Consider the following 16,422-nt stretch of genomic DNA (forward strand, 5'->3'; position numbering starts at 1 on the left):
CATGGAAGAGGAAGTGAAGGAGGTGGATAAGCAGCTGGTGTGGTAACCAGACCAGCACAAACGTGGTGATGTCAATAGGACTTGCATTTTCCAGTCTGTGGTGCAGAAAATCATGTTTTAATTTACCAATACGAAATCAAATTCACATATTTTAAGCATCCACTGTTTTAACTGTATGAAATGGAAAGGTTTTCTTCTCAGAGTTATGAGGGATGTCGATTGTTTTTCCGGTGATGATCAGGGCCGACAAACTGGCTACATATCCACAAATAATTGACAGCTACTGATATATCTACTACCAGTGAGTAAGACTACTTTCACATAAGCGTTTTTTTTGGTTTCCATCTTCTGGCAGAGGATCTCAAAACCGGGCCAAAATGGTTCAGTTTTGTCCCTATTCATTGTCAAAACTGTTCATGATGCATCAGTATGCATCGGTTCCATATTGTTGCGTTTTGTGTCCATTCTGTGAAACTGAACACACCGAATCCAGCATGAAAATCATGTAAGTTGAAAAAAACAGATCTGGCACCCATTGACTTGACAATGATTTGAATGCCAGATCTGGTTTGTTCAGTTTCTATTTAATACAACTGGATTCAGACGAAACAGTTTCATTAAATCCTGACTAAACTGGATGTATTAAATGAAACGGAAGCATTTTATTCAGGTTTTGAACTCCTGTGTCGGATAAGGTTGTCATTCTGGTACTGTTTGAAAGCTTGGAATGTCAGCTTTGAAACAATACAATAACTACAACAGGCATCCTTGCCTACCCTTCAGTCTGGCGGGGGAGCAGTTGCAGAGCTGACCGGCTGCAGAAGAAAAGGAAAAATAATAAAAAATATATGGAAATGGGGCATTATCATCATAATTATGTTGTTTTTACCACACAGTAAACACTGTGAATAAATTCCACCAAACAATGTTAAAATTAATGTTTTTATATCTTTCCCCTAAAAAGAAAATAATAAAAGGCATTTACTACACTAAAGAAGAAAAAATTTAAAAGTTGTGACTGCTGGAACACAAAGGGGGAAAATATTAGGACTAGCTAGGACTATAGTGGCAAGGACTTGCTAGGACTATAGTGGCAAAGTACACAGTTCTTGAATCAAACAGCGGTGTTTATTCACACATTGGTGTATAACAAAATGCAGATAAGGTGTATTACAAAACTCAGGTGGCTTGGGGTTTGTTCACACACAAGGAAAGTCCATAAACAATCATCTTTTCTCCTGGGTGTTAATAAACACCCTGTTAGCAGTTCAGCCTCATCAAGTCCATAGGCGGCCGTTCGCTTTTAGAGGGGCCTGAGTCCTCCAGCCCGGCTCAAACCTCAAATCCCAGCACAGCCCTCAGTTCACAGCACACAGACTCCTGAGCTACACTGTCAGAGGAAGGTTAATCCACACACCTGGCAGTGCTGGCTGGTTTTCATGCCTAGCAAAACCCAGCCTAGAACATGGGGAGTAGTCACCTACCTAGCACTTTGACTACTCCCAGTAAGAGCTGTCCTGGATCAGCTATGACAGCCATGCTAACGCTCAAGGTGTCAATTAGCAATAGCTGCTGCTGACACATAAAATACCGGCTCTTACTTCACCGAAGCCAGGAACCTTGGTGACACATACCTTCCATCTATGATGATTCCAGGTACCTTCTTACATACCCCCCTTTTGTTTAACCCTGAGGGGGTGAACACCTGCCATACAGTATACCCGGTACAGTGCATCCACGTTTTCCTACAACTGGCCTGCCCTGTGTTTCACGGAGAACTTAAAGTTCTGTAAGGACAGGAACCACCTGGTGACTCGGCATTTCTCTCTTTGGCCTGGCTCATCCACTTGAGAGGGGAGTGGTCAGTCCCCAGGTTGAACTTTCAAATAGTAGCGGAGAGACTCGAGTGCCCACTTGATAGCCAGGCACTCTCTCTCCACTATACTATACCTGGTTTCGGCTGGGGTGAGCTTGCGGCTTAAAAAGACAACGGGATGTGCAGAGTCCCACATATGTTTATAAATGGGACACTTCAAACATCTTAATATATATATCCATGTGTTTATTTGCATTGTATGATATCCTCTATTATCAGACTGGCAATGTCATTTACACCCATTTGCCCCTAGGTGGTGCTGGCACCACATAATACATATAGCTTGGGTGTGTCTATAGAGGAAGGTAGTTGGAGTCAGAGTTAGTTGAAGTTGGAGTGTGAAAGGAGAAGAAGCAAGTTCATGGAGGAGAGGAACAGGCATTGTCCGACATGTAGTCTGCTATTTCTACTCCTTGGTCATGGCCAGGCTAAGGGAGTACACCTAACATTGATCTACAGCAGCAAAGCACAAGACAGTAAGTCTATGTCTAGATATAGGGAGAGACTAGCGTAACAGCTAAACTTAGCTCATGGACCTCATTAGCACAAGTGCCTGAGAGCAACTTTCCGAGTGCCAGGACACAAATGGACAGTTAGTGCGCAGAATTGTCCCTATCCATTACACAAGCCTTCCAGGTCATAGTGGAAAAATCTAAACCAAAAGTTTTTGCCTGCCGCGAGGGGGACGCCCTTATTGGATAACCCACAAATATTATATCCAGTACCAGAGTGCTAGAGCTGGAACTTAAAGTAAATCTTCAGTTTGCCTGTAAAGTATCAGCAGTAGAAGAATCCCTCCATTGACAACTGCCACTACCTGATAATAGGAGTACAATTTTACTTATTATTACTTATGCTGTACAAAAAGCTTTACATTGATGAACTGTACCAACTGTCCAGAGACTATTGATTCTTCAGTAAATGTTCAACTGGTTTACAACAACTGACTCCTCATTCTTACTACTGCTATTCTCAACATTTGAGAACCAGGGGCCCAGCCGCAAAAGCACTTAACACCAATTACCATCAAGGGCACCTAAACTTCCATCTGGCTGGTGTTCCCTGTAACCGAAAGTGCCCCAGAGGATTTCGTGCTGTCTTCCTATCCATTGTACGCCAGCCCAGGGAGGCATCTGCTAACATTGAGTACATGAACTATTGCACCCATCGGACCACAGTGAGCCTCACGTGTTTTCCCCTGTGGTTTGATAGCATTACAGATGACTTCCTGAGAGAGTACAGCACCGAGGCCTACTTCGGAGGCATCTGACTGTACCACAAACTCCTTATTGAAGAAGTCGGGCGTCACCAAAACCGGTGACCCGCACAGGGCCGACTTCAAAGTGGAAAAAGCCTCTTCCACCCGCTCATCCCAGCGAACCATCACTGGTTTTCGTCACTTCAAGAGCTCTGTCAAGGGCGCGGCCATAGTGGCAAAGTGGGGAACAAATCTCATGTAATAGTCTATCATTCCTAGGAACGACTTTACTTGTTTAGTGGTCGAAGGTCGGGGCCAATTTCTTTTCGCCTCTATTTTGTTTACTTGGGGTTTGATCACTTCGCGCCCAATGACATACCCCAGGTATTTTGTCTCCTCTAACCCTATCGCGCATTTTTTTTAGGTTAGCGGTTAGTCCAGCTTTTCAAAGGGAGTCTACTACAGCCTGCACTTTGGGCAGGTGACTTTCCTAATCGCTACTGTGGATGACAATATCGTCTAGGTAAGCCGAAGCGTACCGACAATGTGGTCGCAGCACAATGTCCATTAGCCTTTGGAAAGTGGTGGGGGAGCCATGCAGACCAAAGGGTAAAACCTTATACTTGTACAGCCCCTCCGGTGTGATGAAGGCCGTTTTCATTTTGGCAGCCTCCGTTAAGGGTACCTGCCAGTGCCCTTTGGTTAGGTCCAAAACTTAAAAAATACTGGGTTGACCTAACCTCTCAATCAGCTCGTCTACCGGGGCATGGGATATGCGTCGAACTTAGATACCTTGTTTAATTTTCGAAAATCGCTACAAAACCGCAACGTCTTGTCCGATTTGGGTATCAGTAGGGCTGGCCCACTCACTTCTAGACTCCTCGATGACGTCTAGTTGCAGCATTAGTTGTACTTCCTCAAAGATGGCCTGTCGCTGAGCCTCGGGTACCCGTACAGCAGATTGACTGGGTCCGGCCCATAGGGGGAACCTCCTGGGGGGGTTTCATTGGCTCATACCGATGGGCCCGGGGTGGGGAGTTCTGGAGTTTGCCTGCCATCCACCCAAAATAACCCCCCTTGAGATTCTTGGTGGCCTCATAGTGTTCCACCAGGTCCACCATTTCCAGGGCATTTCCAGGAGACACCTGGCCGATCCAGTGCTGGAGAGTAGGTGGCAGCGCCCTCCAGAATATGTCAGCCAATACTCTGACCAGCATAGCCGTGGGACTCAGCACATCAGGTTTTAGTCACTTTTGCAAAGGTGGAGTAAGTCATAATACTGGGGTCTCGTGGGCTCAGCCGGCTTAAACCCCCACTGATGTACTTGCTGAGCCCGGACCAACACATTCACCCCCAGTCTTGCCAAAATATCACCTTTTCCTTTCTGGTAGTCGGCCCCTTGATCGTCCGGCAAATTGAAATACAACCGCTGGGAATCTGATACCAGGAAAGGAGCGACAACCTCAGCCCACTGATCTCGGGGCAGCTTTTCCCTGGTGGCCACTTTCTCGTTCATCGCCAGGTAGGTTTCAATGTCGTCTGAGGGTATCATCTTAGGGATTGCTGCACGGACTGCTTTCCGGGGATCGTGGATGCAAAGCCATCACGTGTTGTAGCAGCAACTGGTTGGTTTCTTGCTGTTGCTTATTAGCCTCCCGTTGGTGCAGGTTGGTCTCTCGCTTCTGCAAATTAGCCTCCATGAGGGCCTTCACAACAGCCTCCATTTTCTCGTGGGGCATTGGTTGAAATACAGCTGGTTTCATGTACGACATATAACTGTGCCCAAAAATGCAAACCCAAAAATATATCAGCGTTCACGCCAGCCTCACTGTGCTTGCCCACATCCTCCACCAATTGTGGGGATTCGCTCTGGTAGTTAGGACAAGTGGATGCAGTATAGAGGCAAGGTACACAGTTCTTTAATCAAACAGTGGTGTTGATTCACACATTGGTGTATAACAAAATGAAGATAAGGTGTATCACAAAACGCAGGTGGCTTGGGGTTTGTTCACACACAAGGAAAGTCCATAAACAATAAAAGTCACCTTCTCTCCTGGGTGTTTATTCACACCCTGATGGCAGTTCAGCCTCATCAAGTCTATAGGCGGCCTGTTCACCTTTAGAGGGGCCTGAGTCCTCCAGCCTGGCTCAAACCTCAAATCCCAGCACAGCCCTCAGTTCACAGCACACAGACTCCTGAGCTCCACTGTCAGAGGGAGGTAAAACCACACACCTGGCAGTGCTGGCTGGTTTTTATGCCTGGCAACACCCAGCCTGGAACATGGGCAGTAGTCACCTACCCAGCACTTTGACTACTCCCAGTAAGAGCCATCCCGGATCAGCTATGACAGCCATGCTAACTCTCAAGGCGTCAATTAGCAATAGCTGCTGCTGACTCATAAAATACCTGCTCTTACTTCACTGAGGCCAGGAACCTCAGTGACACATACCTTCCATCCACGATGATTCAAGGTACCTTCTTACAGTCCTTAAAGGGGTTGTACGGGTTCAGAACTGAACCAAGACATATCCCATTCTTCCTTCACTCAGTCCCTCTGACATGACATGCTCTCGCTTGCCCTTCTCTGTATCGCGCAGGGCAAGGGCTTTTTTGTTTACATTTTTACACTGTTAGACAGAGGCTTCCGCTTAGCAGTGTTCCAGGTGACGTCCTAGCCTACCCATGCTCATGTCAGAGGGGCTGAGTGGGGGAAGAAGAGGATATGTCAGGGTTCAGTTCTGAACCCAGACACAACCCCTTTAAAGCTAAAATGAATTATGTCACTAAGGGGTTAACAATGCAATTGTGTCCTCTTGTAGTGGCCCCTCTTTATTGATGCCCCCTTCACCCCCCTCCTCTGATGCTGTCTCCTCTTCAGCACCCTGATCTGGCTCCCAGGTCCTGTCCAGCACACAATCAGAGTCATCAGAGTCCTCACCCTCCCTTTGCTTCTATCAGACTGTGGAATATGATGGTGGGTTCTTTGGCACCCTTCCTCTGCTCTTCCTCGCCTGCCACTGTCGCTGCCCCCAATGCCAGTAACACGACTATGGGGCCACTACTACTACCACCACCAACACGGCTATGCCTGAGGACTGCAGCCTCCACCTCCTCCTCAGGGCAGTACAAACACTGACTGTTCTCAAACACGATCTGCCGTAGATCGTGGTGGAGTTTCCTTGCCAATTCTTAGGAAAACGGAAGGCATCCCTCTAGGAAGGGGCAATGAAGACTGGGAGGACTCCACTAAAAGCCTTCTTTGGGGCTGCAAGGGGGAGGAGCAGGAGGAACTCTGTGACCCCAGACACTATCTCATCCTCTTTCTCCTCAATTATAATTTTGCGATTTTCCAAAGCCAGCAGGGAAAACTGCAGCCTGCTACTACTACTACCATTACTTCTGGCTGGATAGATGGTGCTGCTACTACCTACATTCTGGCTCTGGGTTTTTTGTTTTGGACCATTCCGTAGCCAGAACATTTTTGGGCCTCTCAGATAATGTCGTGCACTACCCTGTTTATTGGTGTAGTAATCACTTATATATACTGCTAGTTTGAATAAAAGAAGAATCCCTAAAAAAAAATTGATTACAAACATGTAAATATAGGGAAATCAATTTGTCATCACTCCCAGATACTTTTGTGTGCTACCCTGTCTATTGGCATAGGAATCATAGGTATATATGCTTCCACGGTAGTTTGAGTATTATCAGTCCCCAATAAAAGAAAACATTAGTTGGAAACATGTTTGTGAACACAGAAATAAAGGGAAACTGATTTAGGCCTGAATTTGTTATCTCTCACAGATATTTTGTGTGCTGGCCTGTGTATTGGTGTTGATCACATATATGCTACTTTAATTAAATTCAAGTCCCAAAAAACATTTGAATTTTAACCGTGCGGAAATAGAATTCACAGAAACAGACGATTGAGGCCTGACTCTGCTATACCTTGTGTCTTGTAGCAATCACATATATATGCTGGTTTATTTACATTTAAAAATGCCAAAAAAATGTTTAATTCCAACCGTGTGGAAACTGAAAATATGTTAATGGACGATAAACTTAACACACACCTGAACATTGCTGCCACACTATGGGTATTGCTGCAGTAATCAAGTATATATGCTGCTTAGTTATATTGAAATCATCCCCCCCCCCAAAAAAAAATAATTGCGACCATGTGGAACTGGAAAATACGCAAATGGAGAATGGATGATTGAGGCATGACGCTCAATTTCAACTTAACAATTCCAACAGGTAGGTATTGCTGCAGTAACCACATATATATGCTGCTTAATTAAATTGAAAGGACCCCCCCCCCCCCCAAAAAAAAAAAAAATTGTGGAGATTGAAAATGCGAAAATGGACGATTGAGGCGTGACACTCAATTTAAACTTAACACACAACAACATTGCTGCCACACTGTGGGTATTGCTGCAGTAATCAAGTATATATGCTGCTTAATTAAATTCAAAGCACCCCCCAAATTTTTTTTTATTGTGACCGTGTGGAAACTGAAAATAAGTACCGTATTTTCTAACACTAGAAATTATTTTCAAAAGTCGGGGGTCGTCTTATACGCCGGGTATACTCAGATCCGATGGTATATTCTAACCCCCAGGCGTTCCCATGGTGACGGGGACGCTTGCCTGGGGGTTAGAATATACAGGGCCATGCCGTTCACAGGAGAACATTTATAAACTGTAATCAGTAACTTTAACTTTAATCATCGCTCATCTCTTTACTAGGATACCTTACTCTCAGCTCCGGTAACAGCAGGCAGTGCGGGCGGCGCTCACTCACTGATGTCACGTGCCTGCTCCTCCCACTAGGCAGCGCAGGGGCGTGACGTCAGTGAGTGAGCGCCGCTCGCACTGCCTGCTGTTACCGGAGCTGAGAGTAAGGTATCCTAATAAAGAGATGAGCGATGATTAAAGTAAAATTTACGGATTACAGTTTATAAATGTACTCCTGTGATCGTCGGGGAGGGGGATCTGTGGATGGCACTGTTTAGGGGGGATCTGCGGATGGCACTGTTATGGGGGGATCTGTGGATGGCACTGTTATGGGGAGGGGGATCTGTGGATGACACTGTCATGGGGTGGATCTGTGCATGACACATATAGCATAAGATGCTATATAGTGTCATCCATAGATCCCCCCATAGCAGTGTCATCCACTGATCCTCCTCCCCATAGCAGTGTCATCCACAGATCCCCCTCCTCATAACAATGCCATCCACAGATCCCCCTCCCATAACAGTGCCATTCACAGATCCCCCTCCTCATAACAGTGCCATCCACAGATCCCAGTCAGTTCCCTGGACTGGAGAAGATCGTCTTGAAGACAGGGAGGGCTGGGCATTCATGGGTAGTCTTATACGGCGAGTATAGCACAAAACCTTTATTTTAAATGGAATAGTTGTAAGTCGTCTTATACGCCGAAAAATACGGTAAATGGATGATTGAGGTGTGATGCTTAAATTCAACTTAACATACACAGGTAGATTGCTGCCACACAGTGGGTATTGCTGCAGTAATCGCATATATATGCTGCCTAATTGAATTGAAAGCACCCCGAAACAAAATTTAAATTGTGACTGTGAGGACATTGACAATACGTAAATGGACAACTGAGGCATGATGCTCAATTTCAACTTAACACACACTCCGGGATTTAAGAATATGCCCATGTCCAGGGATGCTATTTAATCCTGTTGCTGGACTTGGGTAGGGCTCTCAGTCTGAGGATGGAGCAGGCTGTGCTAAAGCCTGTGGGAGCCGGGACCCTTTGACCCTGTGTGGGGTAAGCACTGCAGTGTTTTCGAGAGCTGGGTGGTAGACCCGGATCCTGCTAGAGAGGGACTATACTGTTTTGTCAGTGGCCAGATGTCTGAGGATTTGTTTTGATTTATGTTTTGGTTGCTGTTTGTGCATGAAGACTGCCAAATAAATGCACTGTTTGGACACTAACGCTTTTGTCTGGAAGAAGTCTGTGAGAATGACCCCTGAATAAAAAGACGATCCCTTACAATACATGTAAATACAGTGGATATAAAAAGTCTACACACCCCTGTTAAAATGTCTGGTTTCTGTGATGTAAAAAAATGAGACAAAGGTAAATCATTACAGAACTTTTTCTACCTTTAATGTGTTCTATAAACTGTACCACTCAATTGAAAAACAAACTGAAATCTTATAGGTGGAGGGAAGAAAACAAAAAAAAACTAAAATAGTGCACACCCTCCTATAACTGGGGATGTAGCTGTGTTCAGATTTAAGCAATCAAATTCAAAATCATGTTAAATAGGAGTTAGCATACAGCTGCCATCATTTAAAGTGCCTCTGATTAACCCCAAATAAAGTTCAGCTGCTCTAGTTGGTCTTTCCTGAAATTTTCTTAGTCGCATCCCACAGCAAAAGCCATGGTCCACAGAGAGCTTCCAAAGCATCAGATGGATCTCATTGTTAAAAGGTATCAGCCAGGAGAAGGGTACAAAAGAATTTCCAATGCATTAGCTATACCATGGAACACAGTGAAGACAGTCATCATCAAGTGGAGAAAATATGGCACAACAGTGACATTACCAAGAACCGGACGTCCCTCCAAAATTAATGGAAAGAAAACTGGTCTGGGAGGCTACCAAGAGGCCTACAGCAACATTAAAGGAGCTGCAGGAATATCTGGCAAGTACTGGCTGTGTGGTACATGTGACAATAATCTCCCGTATTCTTCATATGTCTGGGCTATGGGATAGAGTGGCAAGACGAAAGCCTTTTCTTACAAAGAAAAACATTCAAGCCAGGCTACATTTTGCAAAACCACATCTGAAGTCTCCTAAAAGCATGTGGGAAAAGGTGTTATGGTCTGATGAAACCAAGGTTGAACTTTTTGGCCATAATTCCAAAAGATATGTTTGGCTCAAAAACAACACTGCACATCACCGAAAGAATACCATACCCACAGTGAAGCATGGTGGTGGCAGCATCATGCCAAGGGGCTGTTTTTCTTCAGCTGGAACTGGGGCCTTAGTTAAGCTAGAGGGAATTATGAACAGTTCCAAATACCAGTCAATATTGGCACAAAACCTTCAGGCTTCTGCTAGAAAGCTGAACATTAAGAGGAACTTCATCTTTCAGCATGACAACGACCCAAAGCATATATCCATATCAACAAAGGAATGGCTTCACCAGAAGAAGATTAACGTTTTGGAATGGCCCAGCCAGAGCCCAGACCTGAATCTGATTGAAAATCTGTGGGGTGATCTTAAGAGGACTATTCACAGGAGATGCCCTCTCAATCTGACAGATTCGGAGTGTTTTTGCAAAGAAGAGTGGGCAAATCTTGCCAAGTCAAAATGTGCCATGTTGATAGACTCATACCCAAAAAGACTGAGTGCTGTAATAAAATCAAAAGGTGCTTTAACAAAGTATTAGTTATACACGGACTCTTATACAAAAAAATCACAGAAAAAACAAAGATAAAAAAATCCTGCACGTCATGATAAATAAATGTGCGGATGTCCCTGGCCACATTCATAAAAATAAAAAAAATTATGTGAATGCGCTCCTATTTTATCTTGGGAGTAGCATTCCTTTGCACTTTTGCCCTTCCTATCTTAGAGACCGCCTTGATTAGGTGGTACATATAGGTGTGCTTGCTCCACCTCCCATCGGTTGCTTGATGCACATGGAGGTGACTAGGAGCAGCACACCATATGTGCGGGGTCTGCTCTCCTGAACATAGAAGCCCAATGGCTTAGGTAGGTTTATGGTAGGACCCGCCTGACCTGAGACCACCTTGGCGCTTGGTAGGCGGGCACAGATGTGTTTTGATCAATATACCGTATATTGGCTAAGTGTCTCAGGTTTTATCACATCAGAGTGAGGACTTTGTCCATATATAATGCTTGCATCTATTTTAGTAAGTGCATTATTACCTTATTTCTGTGCACACTTATGCAACCATATTATTTTATTTTTATATTTTTTCTTCCCTCTACCTAAAAGATTTCAGTTTGTTTTTCAATTGCGTTGTACAGTTTATAGGTCACATTAAAGGTGGAAAAAGCTCTGAAATGATTTATCTTTGTCTCCTTTTATTTACATCACAGTAACCTGAAATTTTAACAGGGGTGTGTAGACTTTTTATATATAAGACTTGGGCAGGTAAGCAGAGTAATACTGGCCACGGACTTCTGCTGTAACAATTTCAATTTATGGCCAATTTAAATTGCGACCAATCTAATAGTTATCCCCTATCCTGTGGAAAAGAAATAACTTCTAACAACCAGACTACCCTTTTAACTAACATAAATAAAGGAAGGGAGATCAATAGAGGATAAGATCACCTATGTCCCCTTATCACTGTCATGTGTCTTACTGTAGGATAACTGGCTGGCAGGAGCATCCCCTTTGCCTGGCTGGCAGTAGGAAAAACATTGTTAAACCCTGACCATTGACTAAGGTCCCTCCAATCACGTCCCAGGTGGAATGGAGCAGATCAGCAAGATAGCAACCCCCCTCATATGTTATTTTTGAGGTTTCTAGATTACTGCTTGTTTCAGGATGATGCAGAAAATCGTTCAGCCAAAAAGTTGGAGCATCATTATCTCCTTTTCACTTGTATCATTTATTTCAAGGTTTAGTATTCCTTTAACCCCTTCCAAACCCAGACATTTTTCACCTTCTTTTAACCTTCTTATCCAAGTGATTCTGAGATTGTTTTTTCATGACACATCATGACAATATGTTTTAACTTTGGGAATAGCGATATACCTAAGATATCTGTTGGGCGGGATACATTTATATTGGACGGACATACAGTCTTTTCCGCACTTTTTAGCAGAAGGCGCCAATTTTTCCCGCCAACAAAGTACAAATATGATGCAGGAATTATTCCAGTCAGGTTAGGCGGCCATCTTTGAGCAAAACGCTGTCTATTCACTGACAGCAAGCGGTGACTTAAAAACGGCAAAACAGTCCACAGCAAGTGCTTTTAACTTGTTGGGGACACATGACGTACCGGTACGTCATGATGCCCTGGTACTTAAGGACACATGACGTACCAGTACGTCATCTGTATTTATCATCAGCGGCGTGCAGTGATCGGAACAGAGTCCCTGCTGAAATCATTCAGCAGGCATTCTGTCACAATGCCGAGGGGGGTCCTGTGACATCGATCCCTTTGGGGCCAAATTTTTGAAGGCCTATGTACCTGGAAGGGAGGTCGCAGTTGATAAGTCTCTTATTGCTTTCGAGGGGAGACTCATTTTCCACCAGTATGTTCCCTCTAAGCGGGTGAAATATGGCGTGAAGCTGTACAAACTTTGTGAGAGTACCTCAGGGTACACTTACAAATTTCGTGTGTATTAGGGGCGAGATTCCCATATTCAACCCCCAGAATGTCCCCCCACTCTGGGTGTTAGCTAGAAACTTGTGTGGGACCTTAAGCACCCAATGCTAGATAAGGGTTACCACCTGTACGTGGATAACTTTTATACTATTATCCCCTTGTTCCAGTCCCTCGCTGCCAGATCCACGTCCGCTTGTGGGACCGTGCGGAAAAATCAACGCGGCCTCTCTACCCTCCCCCTCCAGATACCTATCCCCAGGGGTGAGACCCGTGCCCTTAGCAGTGGAAACTTGTTGCTAATCAGATATAAGGACAAGAAGGATGTCCTTGTACTGTCCACAATTCACGCTAACGGCATCACCCCTGTCCCTGTGCAAGGTACCGCGGCAACGGTCCTCAAGCCCGATTGTATCGTCGACTACAATCGGTATATGGGAGGAGTTGATCTCTCTGATCAAGTCCTCAAGCCATATAACGCCATGCGCAAAACCCGGGCATGGTACAAAAAAGTTGCGGTCTACTTGGTACAGGTTGCCTTGTACAACTCTTTTGTGCTGTCCCAGAGCGCTGGCAACACAGGGAAATTCCTTCAGTTCTATGAGGCAGTCCTCAAGAACCTGATCTTTTCTGACCGGGAAAGAGCAGGCCGGAGTACCTTGGGAACTGGAGGCACACGGATCATCCCTGGCCAACACTTTCCAGGTGTGGCCCCCCATACTGGAAAAAAGGGACAGTCCCAAAAAAAGGTGCAGTGTGTCACAGGAAGGGGATACGGAAGGACACCACCACTCAGTGTGACACGTGTCTCTATCATCCGGGCCTCGGCATTATTGGTTGCTTCAGGGAGTACCACACTTCCATGGAGTACTAAATTTATAATCCCCTTCCCCAATTTTAATTCCATTTAGCCACTGACAATTTTAAAAAAAACTATGGTTCTCAGACAAGCGATCAAAAAGGCGTATGCCCCCCAAAATAGTACTAATATAATAAAAATAGTACCAAAAAAATTAAATAAAAACTGTGCCAAAGCAGCTATTTTTGGGCAAATTTTCAATTTTAATCCATTTTTTCCAGTAACAAAGCAAGGGTTAACAGCCAAACAAAACTGAATATTTATTACCCTGATTCTGCAGTTTACAGAAACACCCCATATGTGGTCGTAAACTGCTCTATGACTAAACGGGCGCAGAAGGAAAGGAACGCCATATGGTTTCTGGAAGGCGGATTTTGATGGCCTTTTTTTTTGGCACCATGTCCCATTTGAAGAACCCCTGATGCACCCCTAGAGTTGAAACTCCATAAAAGTAACCCCATCTAAGAAACTAAACTCCTTAAGGTATTCAAAACTAATTTTACAAACTTTATTAACCCTTTAGGTGTTTCTCAACAGTTTATGGCAAATGGAGATTAAATTTCCGAATTTGTATTTTTGGTAACCTTGCCTCAAAAAAATGTAATATAGAGCAACCAAAAATCATATGTACCCTAAAAATAGTCCCAACAAAACTGCCACCTTATCCCGTAGTTTCCAAAATGGGGTTACTTTTATGGAGTTTCTAATCTAGCGGTGTATCAGGGGGCTTCAAATGGGACATGGTGTAAATAAACCAGTCCAGCAAAATCTGCCTTCCAAAAACCACACGGCGCTCCTTTCCCTCTACGCCCTGCCGTGTGCCCGTACAGTAGTTTATGAACACATATGGGGTGTTTCTGCAAACTACAGAATCATGGCAATAAATATTAAGTTTTATTTGGCTGTTAACTCTTGCTTTGTTACTGTAAAAAATTGATTAAAATTGAAAATGTGCCCAAAAATTTAAATTCTTAAATTTCATCTCCATTTGCCAATAACTCTTGTGGAACACCTAAAGGGTTAACGACGTTTCTAAAATCAGTTTTGATCACCTTGAGGGGTGTAGTTTCTTAGATGGGGTCACTTTTATGGAGTTTCTACTCTACAGGTGCATCAGGGGGGCTTCAAATGGGACATGGTGTAAATAAACCAGTCCTGCAAAATATGCCTTTCAAAAACCACACGGCGCTCCTTTCCCTCTACGCCCAGCCGTGTGCCCATACAGTAGTTTACGACCACATATTGGGTGTTTCTGCAATCTACAGAATCAAGGCAATAAATATTGAGTTTTGTTTGGCTATTAACCCTTGCTTTGTTACTGGAAAAAATGGATTAAAATGGAAAATTTGACAAAAAATTGAAATTCTTAAATTTCATCTCCATTTGCCAATAACTCTTGTGGAACACCTAAAGGGTTAACGAAGTTTCTAAAATCAGTTTTGATCACCTTGAGGGGTGTAGTTTCTTAGATGGGGTCACTTTTATGGAGTTTCTACTCTAGGGGTGCATCAGAGGGGCACACGGCGCTCCTTTCCCTCTACACTCTGCCGTGTGCCCGTACAGTAGTTTACGGCCACATATGGGGTGTTTCTGCAAACTACAGAATCAGGGCAATAAATAGAGGTTTTTTTTGGCTGTTAACCCTTGCTTTGTTACTGGAAAAAATGTATTAAAATGGAAAATGTGGCAAAAAAAAAATCGAAATTCTGAAATTTTATCTCCATTTGCCATTAACTCTTGTGGAACACCTAGGGTTAACGATGTTTGTAAAATCAGTTTTTAATACCTTGAGGTGTGAAGTTTCTAGAATGGGGTCATTTTTGGGTGGTTTTTATTATGTAAGCCTCACAAAGTGACTTCAGACCTGAACGGGTCCTTAAAAAGTGGGTTTTAGAAAATTTCTGAAAAATTTCAAGATTTGCTTCTAAACTTCTAATCCTTGTAACATCCCCAAAAAATAAAATGGCATTCACAAAATGATCCAAACATGAAGTAAACATATGGGAAATGTAAAGTAATAACTATTTTTGGAGGTATTACTATGTATTATAGAAGTAGAGAAATTGAAACTTGGAAATTTGCTAATTTTTCCACATTTTTTGGTAAATTTGGTATTTATTTATAAATAAAAATGAATTTTTTTTACTCCATTTTACCAGTGTCATGAAGTACAATATGTGACAAAAAAATAATCTCAGAATGGCCTGGATAAGTAAAAGCGTTTTAAAGTTATTCACACATAAAGTGACACTGGTCAGATTAGCAAAAAATGGCCTGGTCCTTAAGGTGAAATATGGCTGTGTCCTTAAAGGGTTAATGGCCAGTCCCCATCTGGTCTGACTTGATCTCCTGGCTGCGCTACTGCGCGAAATACATAAAGTAAGATAGGGGGAGGGGCAAAAAATGAAATATATAAATTGAGAGAGGGGGCAAAAAAATGAAATATATAAATTGAGAGACTGGGCAAAAAAATTAAATATATACATTGAGAGAGGGGGCAAAAAATGTAATATATACATTGAGAGAGGGGGCAAAAAGGTAAAAGGGGGACGTGGTAATGAGGGTGGGGGGGCCCCAATTCAAAGTTTTACCTGGGGCCCATAGAACTTTAGTTATGCCACTGCAAGAGCACATTAATGTAAGTGAAAGTCACATGATAGGATGTCCAGGCATAAGAGTTTATTGATACTACCATGGCAACTCCAGAGCAAGCATACTGCCTGCATTACAGTCCCAGAGAGATCAGGAGAAAAAGAGAAAAAACTAAATAGTTAATATTTTAGTCATATTTTTATTGGCACAATAGTTCTGTAAATTAACTCCGTAATGTGTGCCATGCACATAGACAAAAGGGTTGTCTCATCTCATCATTACTAAGACGAGATAAGACACAGTCCCGACCACCTCCCACCCGGGGAACAGCAGAGCGCTCCGGCAGTTGCTGTTTCCGTAGCTCCCATTGCAGTGCAAGAGAGCTACGGAAACAGTGTAGCGCAGCCAGCTATGCTATATCCCTAACTCAGAAACTGCATAGCTCGCTGTGCTACGCTGTTTCCGTAGTTGTCACTCACCGCAATGGGAGCTACTGAAACAGCAATTGCCGGAGTGGTCTGCTGTTTCCCGGTCGGGAGGTGGTC

Source organism: Bufo bufo, chromosome 4, assembly GCF_905171765.1.
Source record: "Bufo bufo chromosome 4, aBufBuf1.1, whole genome shotgun sequence".
Classification (NCBI taxonomy): Eukaryota; Metazoa; Chordata; class Amphibia; order Anura; family Bufonidae; genus Bufo; species Bufo bufo.